Genomic DNA, 19,379 nt, shown 5'->3' on the forward strand with positions numbered 1-19,379 from the left:
CACTCCCCCCTCGTTCTTGCTCTAGCTTTTCCCTCTCCAACCGCTTTTCCATCACCACCCCTCTCTCTATCTTCCACACCTCCCATCCGATCCGTCAGTCCATTGCTCCGTCGCAAAAACCTAACCCTCTGTGTGTGTCCTTTCTTCGATGCTGGATTCTTACGAGTCCTAACTCTTGCCCAAAGGCTACTACTTTCTCGTCTCTCCGCACTCCGTGTTGGATATTTCGTATATCGAGCATTTTCGACCACTCGAAAATCCACGTAATTCGATGACGTATCGAATCAAGCTTAACGCTGCACTTGCGAACATTTCATCGGCAAGATTGCTGCTTACTATCGGCACGGTGTATTATCGGAAAACGCCTAACTCTCTCTCTCTTCTTTCGATTACATCCCTATTTACGCTATTACGTACGGCGTGCGATACGATAAAAGTAATTACGAGTTTACCAAAAGAATAATTCCACCCTCTTTTAAGGATGGAACACCCATCTCTGAATGCTGAATGGCAAGATTGTACGACCTAAAATACGCGTCCAGATGAATAGGGAATCCTCCACTCTTTAGGAATTGAATAAGTTTTTCAGTCCGGGATTTAGACGTAACGATCATGTAAGCGAAGTATGTAGCGTTTTGCTCGGACTGGAATCCTACTATGGTTAACTATAGCATCGGCGAATCTCTTAACGAAAGCAACGTATTCCGCCGGAGCGCTATTCTTCAAACTTTCGTCGACGGAAACTACCTTCCTTTCTATCGTCTAATCGCTTGCCACGTTGCAGTTTTCCATACTGTTCCTTGTAATCATAGCGTGCAACATATTAGGTTGTCCGAAAAGTTTCTTTCGTTTCATAAGGTGATAACAGATGAACAACAATTTCCGTTTCATATCATTTTATTGAATTACGTCTGATCCATATCGTTCTGTTTCTATCATTATGTTCGTGCATAAGTCAATAAACTAATATAAAACAAAAAACATTGTGCATATATTTTTGAAAATTCTCCTCGTGATTGGACGATCGCCTTGAAATCGCGAGTAAGCAAATTTCTGCTTGTGCTCGCTTTCGCAATTGATTTCTCGTTCAATTTAGTTTCAATTTAGGAAGAGAAAAAAGAGCGTGTCGAATATACACAAGTACGTCGTGGAAAAATGTTATCGATCGAAGTGTCGGCGTACATTGGTATAGAATATGCGCTGCTCATCGATATTCCTGAAATGCATTTAACTGTGAAATTGCTGAATGATCTCGTTAAGACAGCGAAACGTTCTTTTCGTTTTAGCCAACACGGTAGATACGCGTCTATTTAGAAATTACTCGTTACTTGCCACTACTTGTTCTACTATTATACGCGGTTGTTCCTCCTTCCATCGAACTGTATCGTTGAATAGATAGAAACTGATGACGATAAAGTAAGAATATAACATATTCGTGTTGAATTACGTCAACGATCGAATTATTCGTAGAAACGTAACGTGAGAACCGCAACATCCAGATCGATGATAAACGTTTCCTTGGTCCGAGGGGTGTTGGGAAAACGAGTACCGGTTAACAATTTTGAATTTCATTTTCAGGTGTACGATATACAAGTGGACGGGGATAAACGAACATAGAATACAGGTGCAATTTGAAAAACGCAGCGCCAAGCGCTAGGAGCGACGAAGCAGGGCTCTCTGTGGTACGATAAAAGCGTATTCCCAGAGCAATAGTTGGTAACTTTGAGCGCGTAGCATTTAGTTATATTTGTTTTTAATGAAATATAGACGAGGCGAGCTCGACATTAATGGCATTGTTGCATTAAGTCAGATACTTTGAACGTTGAAAGTGTCGTTTCGCTGCACGCCACCCCATGGCACCTGCCTCTGCTCATTTTTACGAGAACGGCGAATTTGACGTTAATTAGATCGTTACGTCGTTTGTTCGGGATCTCTCGACGAATCAGCCAACAGAATCAGTTGCCTGTTGCTTACAGTTCTTCCCAAAACACGCAATACCGTTTTGATTCGCGATTATCGAAACATCGACGCGGTAATTTCGAAATAGAAAGGCCGATATTCGAATTTCTTCGAAACGTCGAATAGTCAACGTTACGCCGGCAGGCGCTCGGGACATGGCCGAAAAATCGCTGTATTTGCTATGACAGGACGAGTACAAGCGATTTCTGGGAAATATGCAACGTTCTAAAAAAGAAGGAATTCGCGTGAGCTCGAGTAAGTGGGATTATTCGTCCGGTCATAAAATTCGTGAGATTTATAAAGGTGACTGGATCGGCGTTGCATGCTTTCACAGAGTGGCGTTTGTAAAGTTTTTCGTGACCGATATCAGCGACAGTCATCGCTTCGCTAAGCTGAAAGAAAGTTTATAAACAACCTGCAAAGCATCGGTTACGTGTATTACGTGTACAAGTTTATCGAGAAAACTAGGAGATCTAACCTATTTCCGGTCTAGATAGGAAGCTGAGAGAGTTTCGGATCTATCAACCTCTCTTCTCTCAAATACGCCCTTGAGTCAGATGGATTTAAAGATAAGTAGAGAAGCAAGTAGCCTCAGAAACGAAAGCCGTATCAAAGTAAAGGCTAAACGATGAAAAACGAAAAGAAAAAGAATGGAAAGTCGCAGTTAAGAGCGAATGAAAAACACCGTGTCACGGCGAATTTGCAACATAAACGGATATCGGACGTTTAAACATACAAGCCAACAAGCTTTAAATCGTTTAATCGGTTTCGTATTAACGTACGTAACGTTTTTTGCCATTTCATCCCCGTTACTTTTTCAATTTTTCGTTTATTTGCATACTTGAAAAATGAGAGTTCCAAGCAAACGAAGTGCATTTAAAACCGCGTTTAACAAGGTGTTTCGCGTTTCAAAAGCAAAAAAAGAAAAAGAAAAGGAAAAGGAAAGTAAAGAAATAAATCGATGTGGTATATCTGGATCGAAAATATAGTGGCCATTAGTTATCGCGCTGATATCTGATAGCAACATCGTACGTTAAGATAATATTCGGTGAGGTAAGAAAATTTGAATATAGAATAGCAATGTTGAATTTACTATGCGTGATATCGGCACTAGCATCGAACGAGAACAATCTTCCGAAGACGAAGAACTCCTTCGCAGAATATTTTTTTCGATATTGGAACGGGAATCGAATGCATAATGCATCGGTTGAAAATATTTCATGGCCTCTGTACCAACGATACGTCTTACTGTTACCTAAACGATCGCTCGTCCTTTGAATAAAAAATAGGAAAAGGGAAAGATCGATTTTCACGTTATTCGTTGCATCTGTCGTATAGATTCTAATTAAATAAATGGTAGATCAGAGTCGAACTACGTTCTACGAATTATGGCAATACGAGATCTCGACGTTATTTCCAGCGCTATTTCAAAATGCTTAAGCAGAGACGTTCGTCTCTCAAAAAATGGCAATGTCTCGCTGCGTTAACTAACGAGCTACGACAATTAAATTTTTTTTAATCCAGCGTCTATTAGATTTTTGATTCGTTCGTATTAGGAAACGAGTCTCCGGACTTTTCACGGATATTGACTTTCTAACAAAACCAGCCTTCCGATAAAACGTCAACTACACACTAGACGCCAAACTTCTCTCTCTCTTTCTCTCCTACCTTCTCTCGAAACCAACCTCTTGTCATTTTTTTTTATTTCGTTCTCGTTACCCATTCTCTCTCTCTCTCTCTCTCTCTCTCTCTTTCTCTCTAACCCGCTTTCTCTCTTCTCTCGTTTCTTTCTTTATATCTCCTAGTTTCTTCCTTTTCGTTTCATTCGCCTTAGATCATTTTCTTTCCTTTATCTTTATTCATGTTCGTTTCTTTTCATGATCCGAGTCTCTACCACTTCCTCTCACCCTACGAGAACTCTTTGTCATTCTTTTTCCAACACCCTTTTGTTTCTCCTCGCGTTGCTCTTTTTTACTCAACTTATCCTTTCGCAGCTTCCTTTCTCTCGAACCTCCTTCTTCTCCGCTCCTCTGCCCGTTCGCCTCTTTGTACCTTTCGCGTCTGCCTTTCTCTTTCCCTTTACTTCCGATTATTTTCCTTTGCTCCCCTGTTTCGCTCCTCCATCAACTAGCCTCCACTCCCTCCGTGTTTCACGCGCCAGCAATTAGCAACTCTGGCGTAATCAAGCGGACGCTTTTTTAACGAAACAATCGAATTCGTATTCCAATAGTTCTGGCAAAATCTCGATAGAAAGCTTACGATATCACTTAGAACGATTTCTAGTCACTACTAGTCGACGAAACGAGTCACTAAACTGTACATTGAAATTTGAAATTTTCTCAACGCTTATGCGAAACTTACGCCCACTATTTCTCACGCGTTAATCTCTGCTCGTTGCTTTTTTAATTTTATCGCCTTAATCGCCGTTTGTATCCACTTTTCTCGGTATAGTTCAGGCGTCTAAACATACGCGCGACAGCAAGGTCGAGAGTTTGAAAGTTCAACCTTTAAATTATTCGGCGTAGAAACTAAAATAGACTGAACCTCGCTAACAGGAACGATTAATAAACGCCAGCATATCAAAGCATCGTGTGCAAGTAGGAAATTAAATGCGTCGAATTAAAGTTCAGAATTTCAGGCTAGCGTCAATAGGCGTGCGTTTGACATGGCTTTATCTAGTTCAACGTCGTATCGAAATTCGACGACTCGTTAAATTCGCGTTTAAGGACGATATATCAAGGACGATAAATTGCGATATTACAACAGCTGATTAAGATTTTAGTTTGCATGGAATATGTTTTGTGCTTAAACAAAATCATACACATTTAGAAACGCGAACTTTGATTGGCGAATTCAACTGGTTTTCGTCTCGATTTATTAATATTCACCGCGTTGTACCGGGGTCGCTTTTCCATCCATCCGACGTCCTACGTATCGTCTGCTCGCGTAATTCGATCGCTTAACCTTTAAAAGCTCGCTGACGAAGATTTGGAAATGCCAATGCGAGAATAGGAATTCTATCCTCGGTGTTTAGGTTTCAAAGACTGGGAATGTCGAGAAATAGGATTTTACGTGACCTGTTCATTGCTCCGCGTTGTCCCTCGGATTAGATTCCTGAAGCGGCGCGGCAGCTGTACAAAATCGCCAAAACATTCGCTCGAGTAGCCTGTATCGTAGTTGAGATTTAAACGGAATTCCGTAAAAATAAAATAACGAAATTACCATCTTGCGTAAATTGGCCGTAACTCGAGTGCCTTTCGACCATCAGAGCTATAAAATCTCGACGCTTCCCTTGCAGATAATGCGCAAGTGAATATATTAGATTTTGCTGAACAGGTGTTTTATATGGCAAACTTTCCTTCCCGATGTGTAAGATTTATTTCGTCCGAGGAGAAAGGAAAGGCGGGTACCGATGAGAAATAACAAGTTTATAAACTCGCACGAATTTTTTTACCACCGTTATACCGCCATCAATTTCTCAGCGAAGACGCAATAAGTACGCTCTAAAATACTCTCGGCTGCGTCGCTATCACGGGTCGACACATTACGTACACGCGACGACTACCTTTCGTAGATTAATACATGGTACTATTTTTTCCTTCCTCTTCTTTTCTCGTACTAACCCGACTCGTCTCGAGCGTGAATATTTTTGTAAAGCAAGTTGCGTTCAGTCATCCGGTAGCTTTAAGCCGGTGTCACATAGTTGACAAGCGTCTGTTTTACTTTAAACCGATCCTACGTAGCAGCACTCATTCCTCAACTTTGTCTTGCATACTTCTTGCTCTAGAAATTCAACGTTAACTGGCGACGTAACGTGTCTCCATTTCCTCGCGTTATCGATCTGCCTCTTTTTCTCTTTCGCTAGAATTTCTAAGAAAATTATATCGATATTCTGGGAATCGTTGCGCTTGTGCTTGCGAGGCAATTAATTTTCAGCGAGAAAACAATGAATTAACGTAAATGTGCAGTTGCAGTCACGAGGTTGCAACTATCGATGCGTATATTAGGTGGCGCGTTTGCTCGCACAGCGGACGCCAATTTCCTTTCGACGGATACGATAACGAGAAAATGCCATTTAAGAGGTAATTGCACCGATTTCGTGCCAGGATTATCCGAGCTACGCTCCCTGGCTGTCGTTAACCGGTAGGAGTGTAATTAATCGCGTCAAAGACGTTTTAGGAAGCCTCGCTCCGCTTGAAATTTTCCTGCTGTGCCGCGTCCCGCTATTCGCAATCCAACTTTTTAATGAAATGTGTTTCAAATCGCTGACAGTCAGAACGTAACCACAGGAGAAGAATCGTTTCGATGCCGAGCCTAATCCGACGTTAACGCGATTAACGTTGCCATCTTTCGATCGACGATACGCGTAACAATATGAAAAAATGAAGACGATAACGACAGCACGAGCAACAAGCACGCAAATAGATTTTCCATTTTTACGAACAGCCTATTCCATAAATAATAAATATACCGTTATACGATGTATAATAGTTTGATATACTGTTTTCGATGTAAAGCTCCAACACGTTCGATCTATTTTTGACTAACTTCGCCAACAACCCTCGGTTATGGATTTTATCGACGATTCATTTTTCATATGGAACGTTAATGACAAAAGTTGTCGAGCACCGATCGATTTTATACCTGTTAATGGTAAAAATTCGACAGCTAAAAGGAACAAAAACCGATAATGTTCGAATAATCTTCGGCCTTTGACGAACTTCCCACTTCTACGTTACTACAATAACATCGTTGCTTTCCGAAAATTTGTGCTATTCGTGCAACGATATTAAAATTCACGAGCGTTCACCGTGATTCGATAATAAATGTATGCATTTCGACATCTCATGGTGCATTAATAAAGTGAAGTTCGTAGTAGAACGATTATTAATTAATTTTGTCATGTTTTACATTTAATCCTCGATAATAATGCCGCATAATGAGGATGTAATTCGTTGTTTTTAAATTATTTTATATTAATTACTAACGCCGCGTGAATCTTCTAAACTATATGTTATCAAAGTATCGATATATAATCGTGAAATATAATTATATCATTTACATATATTATGCATACATGTGCGTTACGTGCATTTCCAAATAATTGCAAGTCATTGATTTAAAGTATAGAACACAAATTGCAGCGAGTATCACGAGTAAGAGTAAGTCATCGAAGGAACTCGAGCGTTTCGTTCCTCTGTTCGCTGCTCGAGTTCCATCAAATTGCAAGTCGCTGTATCCTGCTCGGATCGCGTGTCTTCGTATAAATTCGTCGACTGACAAAGCAAAGAGAATCGGACTTTAGCGTTACATTAGTCACTTTTGTTTTCCATCGTGTGCGAGTGTATCGATCGATAGGAATTAAATTCGCGTAGTTGGCAAAAAAATGTAATCTTCGATGTGTTTATTTTATTTCGCTCATGGACTATTGAAAACATCGATTTCGCTGGCGCGTGTAAAAAAGCTTCAATCATCGAAAGAAACAAGAATACAAACTTCTATCAACGTGAACTGAATTTTTAATTCTTCCTGTAATCGATTTTCTTCCTTTCACTGGCAAACGCTTTTTCTTCTTGCCTCATAGCAAACGCATAATTTTCTTTCCAAACGATCGCCTTTGGTATTCCGTTAGCAACGCGACTCGCTAAATATCTCGCTTGTCGTTGTCGTAGTAAATTTCAAACGAATATTTAGCCAAGATGATCGCAGCGTACGATTATACGCGTATTTACGTGTACGACGTGCAAATATATCGATAATCTCGTTATTAAATTGCACGCAGGCGATACAGGTAATGCGTTTGTTACGTCTGCAGAAATACGTTATAATCGCGTCGATTGCTATCTCGTAATTAGTAGAATGTCCGATAGAAAATCTTGCCGCGGTTGCGTTTGTCGCGCTAATCGATGTTTACAGCGTTACAATCACGACACGCGGCATACTGCCAAGAACGCTGACCCCATGTGCCAGCCATCACGAAACTCCTTCGCAGAGAAAATAACGACTGACACGTAATTGGAAGTGCAACACGAATACGCTTCAGACGAGTGCTAATAATTGTTCTGTACTTGGCACGTGACAAGACTCGCGCCGTTACCTAAATTTTGCAGCAAGCGGCCTCGGCGTGGTAGTCCTCGATCGAACCGATTAAAACCGATATATTCCGATTAAACTTTTTCCAACAGGTTTCCAGTGAGAACGATCTACTTGTTCAAGTATTTAGCGTACAACTTTGAGCAAGCAAACTTCCAATTGAATTAATTAAAAAGACCGCCATACGATGCAATATATACATATACACGCATGTATGTATATTAGTTAACTTTTTAATCGGCTCGGGGCAAGTAAACCGATTAGGCGCATCGCAAAGGTAAATATAAATCTTAAAACGTATGGTTGGTAATTAGTAATATCGCACGTAATACGTAACGTATAGCGCTAATCATCAAGCGTAATGATAGGCTGCAGGAACAAAGGACAATTCACACAAAACAAACCTTGATTAATAGAGACCGGTAATAGAGTCGGTATTACGTTGCTTGATCGATCGATCGTTTAACCTGGATTTACGATAGGTCAATTACTATTGTAAGCGGCAGAATAGTAGATACTCGAAAAGTTCTGTAAAATTAGAAAACACAGCGAGCCTCGTTCAGAGTTCCAGATTGTTGAAATATTTTCCGTTTAAAGTCGATTAATTGATCAAAGTACTGCAAGCGGAGAGATTTTACACTACGATATAAAATTTTGCCCCAGATTTGTTTTTATATTTTCGCCCCTGCAAATTTTCTACCTTTTACAGATCGAACCGAGTATCTATATGACGACGCTTACAGCTGATCGATTTAGTCCATCAATCGCGATCGCAGCATCGTCCAATTAACTTTACGCAGTTTTTATCAAACGGTACTACGATGTACCATGTTTTGAGACGAATTTTCTAACGTGATTCGTATCGCACGTCCCGTTGGAAATTTCAATTGGGTAACAAACTTCTAGTCTCGGTTGCTGGACGGATTAAAGAATCGATAGGAACGTACGTCAACTTCACGCTTTCTTGAATAATTTTCAAAATGAATAATTCATTTAGGTGTCTAAGAATCGCCTGACGCGTGGAAAATATTTCATTCCAACTACTGTATGGAATTAATTCGAATAAAACGAACAATCAACAAGTAGATATAGGTAATTACTCCGGTGTCTGACATGTTTCATGGTTATACTACTGAGACCGTGTACGAATAATTTGGAATTCACTAGTCACAATGAGAACCGTATGCAGGTTCTGTAGTAATATTTACGACGATCGTTATTAAACGAATAGACAAAATTACCAAGCAGTTTCCGCGAAATATTTTAATTTTCATCCTTTACCTCCTCGTTCTCTCGTCGTACACTGTCGAATAAACGTGATAGGAAATGAAATTACGGACGTGTTCGAAGAGTATCTCCGATAAAGGCCAGAAATTATAATCTTTTCTAAGAGTTAATTACTCGGTAACTCGATAAGATTAAGTAGACAGCATTGCTCGATATGGCTGCTCGTAATTCATCGTAATTCAGCAATGATGGAATAAAAGTGTCGTTGCCATTAATATCCTCTATATTTCTCTCGAGTTTAAAATGAGAAATATAATTCGAAATATTTGCCGTTTATCTCGTATGTTTCTATAAATCTATCGAAATTTCTATCCTGGTAACGAATTACGTGTACAGCGATCAACTTGACACCGCCAAGTTATTTTTTATTCGAACGTACGTGTACACGATCTACACAGAAGTACAACTTAGTCGATGTCGCTCGCACGAACATTAATGCGTAACTAACAACTTTCCAACTTGGAAATTTATTCAGGAAACATTCGCGAGTGCCGCTTCCTGTAATTTGTTAATAGATTTCACGAGAAACTTCATGTTAATTTGATTCCCGGACGAATCGTGTCGCGAATTCCCCGTTGAAGAATCGTGTAACATATATTACGCGCATCTGCGATATTTTCTCTTACATCTGCTAGCAGGTTTTAGCTCAGCGTTCGTTCGCCGATTAAACGTCTCAAACTCGATTGCCTTCTAGAAACCTAACTTCCTGTCGTTCGCCTAACCCAATCGAAGCGAGAAAACGCGACGCGATAATACGTACACGTACGGTGTGTCCGGTTTATGTCGAACCGCTCAAGTATATGCGAAAAAATGTTTCAGATGAAAATTCCAGGACGCGTAGGGTGAATTTTTAAGCGGATACACCAGTCTTCTATTACGCATTCTTGCGGCTGACGTTCGCACGTTTTCGAAACACCGCGTACAAACTTCTGTGTTTCGCGCCATCCGCTACGGTGATACGAACTTCCAAATTCGACGGAGAAGTGCATTTGGAAACACTGAAAAGCTGCGAGCTTTGTGTTTCGACGATGCCGTACCGGTGGTAGCGTTGTGAAAAACACCTTTACGCGTCCCCTGTGGTGTACACGGTGTACACATGGTACAGTGTACATTTCAAAGTTCGTATCTCGATAGCGGACGTCGCAAAAGACACGAGTTTCCATTGCTTTGAAAACGTCCGCGTGTCAACTACGAGGATATGTAATAAAAGATGGAGGTACCCGTTTAAGAAGATTATCCGTTTCGAGATCATCGCAGAGCCAAACAGAGAAAGGCGCAGTACGTCGCTCTCGGTGCTACAAGACTTTTGTCTGAAGTATTTTATCGTGTTTTTCGAGATATTTCCAGCGACTCGAGAACATACCGCGCCTATCGAGTAGATTTTTGAAACAATTTTGAGCGAAATCCGATTCACCGAGGAGATTTCTCGCGGGGCGAAATTCGCGGCGACGAAGTTACCGGCGTATCGCCTAATTTCTCGTCACGCGATACGCTAATTATCGGCGCGCGACATTCCTCGGTGGAACGTGACGCTGACAATAAGGCGTCGAGAACGATAACACTTTGAGTCTCGAGCGTTAGAGAGAAGAGAGAGAGAAGCGGCTCGTCTTCGTCGTCGTTGTCATCTTCTTTTACTTCTTCCTCTTTGCCTCCTTTGCGGTGCGGTACTATGGCCTTAAATCATAACTACGTGTACTACGTAGGTTAGAGTGGCGCAAGAAATGAAGACAAATGCCCAGCAGCGAGTGTTGTGAAGAGGAAACGCGATAGCTGCTGTCTCCGGACGCAGACGTTGCGTTGCGTGCAGAAGCCAGTGCCGGTCGTGGCCAGAACTTGCACGGCCCAACTTTCCAGAAACTTCCGACGACAGTTTCTTTCCCCCGGTCTGTGTTGATGAAAATTTGAACGAAACTTACTTCCGCGTAGGATTTTATGAAAAGTCTGTGAACGTTTGAAGGCGAAAACTTGCGCCCGCTTGATGAGCCAAGCTTCCGCTTATCGCTACAAGCTACGGATCATCTTCGTCCCGCGCTGTTTCACTTTTCAGCTGCAAACTCCCAAATCGTTTAATATCGCTGCGATTATTATACGCATTAACGAGCGAGTACAGAAAATTTACGACGGGTAAAAGCAACGAACTACGAAACGACAGTTGTACGAAATTTGCCATTTAAGGGGCCGACCGACCTGACAACGCCTCGGACAACTCGCGTATCTCGGTCCGAAGAATGGAAAACGTTGCATGTACAGCGATTGCAAGACACGCGGGTGACTTTTAATTACGAGTGATAAAGCCCTTTAAACCATTGCAGTTTCATTAGCATTTTAACCGACGGCGATATTAAACCGTACGACGATAAATGTAAAGTCTAGTCGGTCAATCGGCGCGAGGTTAATGAAGTCGAGTGCTGAGCGAATCGCTGTTACTACGAGATGTTTCATTTCGATGGCAGATAAAGCACACCGATAGGCGTTTCGGCATAAAATTCAGCAAAAAAAGAGAAACATAAAGAATACGAGGTAAGAAAACTGTCGAAAACTCACCACGAACGAAACTGTCTATATAAAAATAGTTTCAACGACGAAAATGAAAGGGAGATTAGCACCGTTGGCGAAATAGCGTCTCATGGAAAAACGCGGATACGAAAATGCGCGAACAGAAATAGACCGAATAGAATTTAAAGCGACTCGCCATTCGTCGATGAAAAAAGCGTTGATGAACTTATCGGTAAGCCGTTGCACGCTTCCTCGACAACGATTATCTCGGATAAAATTGATGATCGGCGGAAAAAGACGTTTCGGGGATTGTCGGTGGCACGCGATCGCGTAATCTCTCGCATCCCTTTAATCACCTTAATGCGCGAGTTATTACTCCGAATCAAATTTATCAGAACAGCAGAGAGCAACATTATGAACAGTAACGCGTTGCACGAGTGTCGAGCAACGACATGCCGGTAGGAAATCTGCTGCTCTATATAAAGTGAAAGCAAATAAACGTAAATCGCGTGTGTTTGGGGTTGATATATGGGTTAACGTTGTCACGTGTTTCACTGTGTACAGAATCTTCCGCGGAATTACGGATTTAACGTTCTGCTTTCTCGTTACCGTGGCGTGTCGTAATCCCGCCAGGATACAACCGTCCGTTGTAATGACTAATGACGATCGAACAGCAAGCGTGTTTGCTTTTCGGACGTTTAAGGTGTTAACTCCGCCAGTTGATTATCGTGTACAACACTTTTTGCGCCACGAAATCCTGAATTTCCCGTTCTCCAGCAACCAACGTTTCTCGCACTTCGTCTTTTTATTTCCAACTATCGTATTTCATTTAGCGAATTCCGCGTGCTTGCAACGATGGAAATCATCGCCTCTGGCGAACACGCGTACGCATCGTTGTATCGTACGAAGTGTCCGTTACTCTTGCCGATCGAGCAACTACTAAATCCATGCATTTCTATAGTAAACTTGCTAGACGGAATGATATGGATATTTTGTAAGTAGCAGAGTATCGAAAATTAAATGCGCGCCTTTAATCCTCGGTTGTCGTTGTGAGTTCTAGCGAACCATTGTTTGACTTTCGAGAGAAATATCTTCAAGACGTCGCTTGTCGTGGTACCATGTGTTCGATCTACTATTAATTCGAAGTCGTTTCGTATAATACGCGAAGATTGCACTGTCAAGAATCCTGTCAGTTCCTGTCTGACAATTCTCTGAAGCTAGTAACGGATTGACTCGAGCGTGACAAAAGCGTATTTTCTTGTTTTATTTATTATACATTTATTTGTTATTTACATACATATTCTTGCGCATTGACTATTTTTCGAATGAACGCTGTTCTCGCGCTGAAAACCTCTTTCTTCCTTTCTTCGTAAAAGTGTCTGTTTCCAAAAGTTACACAGCTAAGAGGATGCCCTTTTAAAAATGACGTCGCTTCGTTTGTTAATCCTGTTTTTCCCAAAATTCCAGAATGTCGAAACTGTATGCCGAAATTTTGTCGGTTCGGTATCATTGCAATTTCTCGAACAGCAGCTACTTGAAAACTGAACAGTGTGTGGGCGATCGAGCGTGGCAACGGAGAGTTAAAAACGGAACGATCAACCTGGTAGAAACACGAAACTCGGAAAATCGCTAAGGAAATTGAGACACAGGTCTGCAGCGAGTGGCATCGACGAAACGCTGGAAATAAAGTCCAACTACGATCCGTTGAGACGGACTAATGGTCCGTACGGTGTAATCGACAGTTTAGACGTATCGTTGTTAAATAATTGAGATTAGCCGCATAATTCTGGAAGCAAGTGCTCGGTCATTGATCTATCAAGGCACAATGAGGCTGGCCAACGATCACGACAATGGTTGTTTGCTTTTAGCAGCTACTATGTCGATAACTTCGGTCGGAGAGATTTCGTCCAATGGGAGTTGAATGTTCTCATGAAAGCAGGAAGAAGTAACTAGGAAAGCTGGCTCGCGAATTTTTGCACGAGGTAATAGAAAGGTAATGGGAATGCTTTTCCTTGAGTGTTGGAACGATATCGGGTCGGGGTTAGCAAGGAAAACGTCAATGGCCATCAGTTTCCGTTTTATTTTCTAGATTCTCGAGGAAGAAAGCGCCGGTTCCATAAGCCACGCGAATAAAGGACACGTTCTCCATCGAACGCACTTAAACACGCGATTCGGTAGCCGCGTTATTTGTTTGTTTGCTTTTTATTACGTTCCGAAATTTAATCTAAACAGAATGAAAATTCCAGCTTTATACTCGGCTGCTTCGGGTTAACTTTAATCACGGTTAAGCTTGTCTATTCGATCGAAAGAAGGTCTGCATGCTCGCGTTTATATACCCTTCGCGATATATTTTATAAACTCGGACCGACGAGCCACCGACGAGTACAAGCAGCGCTCGACATCGCCCTAAAGAGAAGATGCTTCTCTTTAAGAAGGAAAGGCGAGGAGCGAACGACGAGTTACGAGTTTCTACGCAGTGGAAAATCAGGAAATAAAGTCTCGAGCTTTAGACTCGCATCGACGCGAATTACTGCAAGGAAATAGGACGAACGATACGAAATGGCTCGGACGACGTGCGTAACGTGTTTACTCGCACACGCGACATTACGCAAAAGCAGATTAACGTCGTCGTAAGATTCTTCTCCACGTTCGATAGAATCATTCAGAAATAAAATTGCTAGTTTCGAAGTAGGATTCGCCAATCGGAATAAAGCGATTCTTCGTCGTGATATCGCCAGACCGCGTATAGCACGTTGAAAACAACAAATTACGCGCTTTCCATTCGGAAAATTTGTCCCATTCGCCGTACGCTCCGGATATTACACCATCCGATTGTCTCGTCTTTTCTGCGCGTTGCGAAGCTTTCCACGCGGAAATGTTTCCCGCTATCGGCTCCATAAGATACAGTACAGTACGGTAAGTTAAAGGAGGATATTTGAGGAAGAAGTCGAAAGTGTGTTGTAGCGACGGTGAAACGATAAATTTTCTCTCAGAATTGTAAGAAACGAGCAGGGAAGAGACAGCACGCCGCGAATACGGTTTATGACAACGCGGTCAGGGACACACAAATTGCCACGGGTACTCAACAAACTGCAATTATTTTGTAATTGACTGCTCGTAAAGCAGAAGCAACGGGTTCATGCGGTGCCTTGTAATCGACTGTGTAAATATAGCTGCAAGTTTCTACAAACACATATAATTTAGGTGGTCCTTCGAACTCGGTGTAATAAACGATGATACACGTACGCAAGACGCCGAGCATCAAGTATTTAGCAAGACAATACTCGATCCGCGCTGTGAACAGAGGCTGGCTATGTTTTATCGCCAGACTCGAAGGTATATTTCAAATATCGACCCTAAATAACAGTGAAATAATCGCTACCAACTTATGGAACGATCCAACATGATCGTCCTTTACGCATCTGCTAATTTTGCTTCGATTTATATTCTCTTATTTTAGTATCGTTTTGGAAAAAAGGTTCCTTTCGTTTATCGATAACGATCAATCCACTATCGCAACTTACATCGCAACAGTTAAACGTCGCATAGCTTAGGCAAAAATCATTTTTAAATCGTCTGCTGGTCGGATGAAAAAGTTGCAAGTTCACTCAACGTCGGTCGTTCGAGTTTCGCTTGATTTTTCCTACGTAGTTGACGGTTCGCGTCGATCGATGCTTTCTTCTTTTCCGTCTCCGTGTTCCTAATTAGCCAGACATTTGAACGATCGCTCCCGCGATGTTTTCATCAATTTTCATTTGTTAGCAAAAAGACGCGTGCCATAAATTTTGAAAATAGCGAGAAAACAGCACGAGAGAAGAGTGTCACCATGTTTCAACTTAAACCATGGAACAATCGCGACGAACGGTCGGAGACACGAGAAATCGATGGGCGCGTTTGAATTCGAACCGCTTTCATTATTCAGAGAGGTAGCGCGCGCGCGCGCGGTCACACGTTGCTTCCTAGCAAACTTACGTGTGAATCGCAGCAAACAATTGGCATGTGCGAATCCCGCTTTTCCACGCTTTGGCTCCATTTAACGAGAAAGCTAAACCATTCTCGCATATCTATTCGATGGTTAATTCGTCTTCGAATTTCCAATTTCCAATTTCCAATTTCCAATTTCTCAATGCGTCCCTTTGCTATTTGAATTTCCAAAACGCATCTGCGCGCGCGTTAAATTCTTCACGATAGGTTCAACTAACCAACTGATTTATGTCGCAGATACAGCGTATTTTCTATTCTCTCTTCTCCAATTGTCTAAAATCTATAGAATATTTCAAATCGATCCACAGGAAACGTACGTTTAGAACGAAACGTACTTGATGAAAGATGAAACGATCGGGAAATAGATCGTGCCGTACCTGTCCCGTAAATTCACCAAGGGAACAAGGTTAAATTCGAAAACTGAAGAGATCGTTTTCGAATCTGTTTTGCATTTAACTCAACCAATAACGTTCGACGTTCGACCAATTTAGAGGAATAGATCTCGTAGCTGCAGTGATCTTTCGCCGTTAAATAAACGATAACGATTTATTAGCATACTCATTATCGTATATTTACGACGAAGAGAAAATGTTTGATCGTCGATTCTACCTCTGTTCTCCGCGATTAGACGAAAAAATATATCTACGTACCTACGCGTATTTCTATCAGCCACTTTTTCTGCTAAGCTTCCACGCCTTTCAATAGCAATTTCCTTGTTAGAATCGAAATTATAGATACAGCTTGTAAATACGGTTAACGAATATGGACGAATGTCTATAGAAATTGAAAAGTCATACATTTGCAAAGTAACGAAACCACTGTGTCGTAAATTGAAACGCGTTACCTTTATCATGCGTCGATTTCTTCTTTCTGTAGCATTTCTCTCGTTTCTTTGTCCTCGCGTGCTCACAAAGCGATGTTAACAATGTTGCAGAAAAAAAGCGAAAGACTTACACAACACGACCGTACGCGTACAATTTCGACGACAGAGAGAATCGAGGTGAACGATTTAAAAATTGCCGGGAAAAATTTCATTGAATTCGTAGCCTAGCCAACCACCAAGTATGTGTTTATTTGCCACTGAAATATTTCCTTGTAGATTTTCGGTCTCGACGTTTCGTAACATTCGTTCGTACGATGATACCACTACGAAGAAATAAAACGTCATAGAACGGAGATAAAAGGTTATCGGGTGTTATAAGATAAAACAGGCAACAAAGGTAAAGCGAAAATTGATCGACGTTGCTTGATTATAAATTTCCAGCGAATATTGGAAAAAGTATATACAACGCTATGTGTGTGTACTTGCTCGTTTAACGACCGATAACCGTATTTTTTAAATCGTAACACCTTCAAGCATATTTTTGTAATAAATCGCGAATGCGCATAATATCTTTTATAGATTCTTGTGTACATAGATAAAACGTAAATTTTCAATATATGTGCGTATAAAACAACAAATTCAGAATACGCGCTGTGGCAAGAAGATATAGAGACGTCTTATTTCAGGTACAGGGATTGGCGAATATCGAGCGTGTCACCAAACTACCGCGAGTTAAAGAATTCCGCCATATGTTTCAAGAAGGATTTCCAGTTGCATACGTCGCGAGCAACAGACTTTCCTATGTCCTCCTCGAGAAGGATTTCGGGGAATCAACCCGTGTCGTATCCTACGAATCTATTCGGTGTAGCCGCTCTGCTAACTGCCTCGTAGTAGAAAGTTACGTCATTTAGCTACTAATATCTTAGGACAAAAATATAATAAATCCGATACTAGTTCGTAAACAGGACTCGTACAACCGTGAGCTGTTTAGGCCGGTTTCACACGGAGACACGCGTGTCTCGAGATACCGCGTTTCGCGAGAATCGTTGCGCGAACGTTCCAACTGGCCCGCACGGTATATTCAATTGTGTCGTTACGTCAGCACATGTTATACGCGTATATTCATTTTCATATGTGTATCATGCGAGTATTCCCGCGTGAAACGGGTCTAAGCGAAGAACAAACATTTAGCTGATGTTTGAATTTTACGACGCAAACGAGGAACGAGTGACCAAAGCTGGACGCTGTAATATTTGGAAAGTTGGTTGGGCGATAAACTAGCGGGAAGTTATTAATCTGGTAGCGGTAGGCAGAGTGGCGCGGAAGCAATGTCTCTTACTTTGCACTTACTTTACACCCCGTTAATGCACCTGTGGACGAAGAAACGAACGTCCGCGCCGCCAAAAGAAAACAAAAGAAATCGGCTGCAGAGCTGCAGTTCGCATGGAAGATTCATACATTTCGTGCCAGTATAACCGAACACTTTTCCGCTCTACCGGATTTCCTCCGGCCCCTCCTTCCTTTCTTTCTCTTTCGCCTGCTCCTTCTTTTCCTCTTTTCCGCTGCTCTCAATCGATAAGAGGTTCGGTTTATCGTCGTATACATAAGTACTTTTATTCAACAGCTGCCGTGCAGAACACCGAGTCGTAAATAATAGCCCCATTGAAGAAAAAAAAATTGGATTATCTCGATATACTGGGAGGAGAGGATTGATAATTATAACACGAGCGACGCTTCCGTTACCCCGTTAACGTTGTCGTTAACGGCGTTAAGAGGACACCAGCTGCTGGATATTTTGCATCACTCACGCCACCATATCGCTGAGATTTTTGTCACGACTCTCCTCTTTTCCCGTTTCCGTATCAAGTTATCAACTTGGCGTAATTTCTAAACGGAGTAAATAAAGTTTGAACATTCACGAATGAGCCTAGTTCGTAATTACGGTATTTCGTAATTACAGAACGGAACGCCTGCTTGCTTGCTGTCGCTATTTCTAAGATGTTCGGCTGATCTCCGACGCGATACGGTTTGCCGTCACTGACGAAAAGGAATGACGCTGCTACGGAAATGCACGGTTCTCATTGGCACGTCGCGTCATCGACGAGACAAACTCCTCCGTCATCCTTTGTACACAGATACATAGAAATGTACCTATACGGTTATTCTACATACACTGTATATATCGTGATATGATTTGCAGGTGTATTTGGTTAGACATAAACACGCGGACCGATACGAACGGAGTGAATCGTTGATTCTCGAGAATATTTGATCCTTGCAGGAAACAGCTTATCACGGAACTTACGATCAGTAAGCGGTAGAAATCCGGTGGCATGGAAATACGAATGATTCTCGATAAGGACTTTTATCGGTATAAACGAAGCTCTGGTAAATCATAAATTTGGATAATCCGAGTTCCGCTTGTTTTCATCGTGATATTTAGTTGATAGATTTGTTCTTGCACGATGGAGAAAGTAATTTACTACTGAGAAGCAGAAAAGTTAGACTGCTTGAAACGATTTTACCGTGGCTTCATTAATGCGAGACAGAAGTTCGTTAAGTTTGTTTTAAAGTTCCGTGCACACCTAATGAAGAAATACCGGGAATGTACTCGAATATAAGAGAACCGAGCAACAAATTTCAACTAAAACAGCTGTTTATCGACGTTTATTACGTTTTACGTTTCGCGTCAACAAGATTATTACGAATCTGTCAGAGACGATGTCAGTTGATCATT

The 19,379-nt window shown here is 41.6% G+C and overlaps 1 protein-coding gene across 4 annotated transcripts in view; it reads right to left on the reverse strand.

Moving 5' to 3' along the window:
* Positions 1–19,379, reverse strand: part of LOC122570212 (basement membrane-specific heparan sulfate proteoglycan core protein-like) — a 258,404-nt gene that overhangs the window by 141,114 nt on the left and 97,911 nt on the right. The window contains exon 1 of one of the 4 annotated variants that reach the window (XM_043732253.1): positions 16,664–16,813. The exons of the other annotated variants lie outside the window; for them this stretch is intronic. The gene's annotated coding sequence lies outside the window, so the exon portion shown is untranslated. Of the gene's footprint in view, positions 1–16,663; positions 16,814–19,379 lie in introns of those variants that run through there. 4 annotated transcript variants of the gene reach the window in all.

Source organism: Bombus pyrosoma, linkage group LG8, assembly GCF_014825855.1.
Source record: "Bombus pyrosoma isolate SC7728 linkage group LG8, ASM1482585v1, whole genome shotgun sequence".
In the NCBI taxonomy this organism is placed as follows: Eukaryota; Metazoa; Arthropoda; class Insecta; order Hymenoptera; family Apidae; genus Bombus; species Bombus pyrosoma.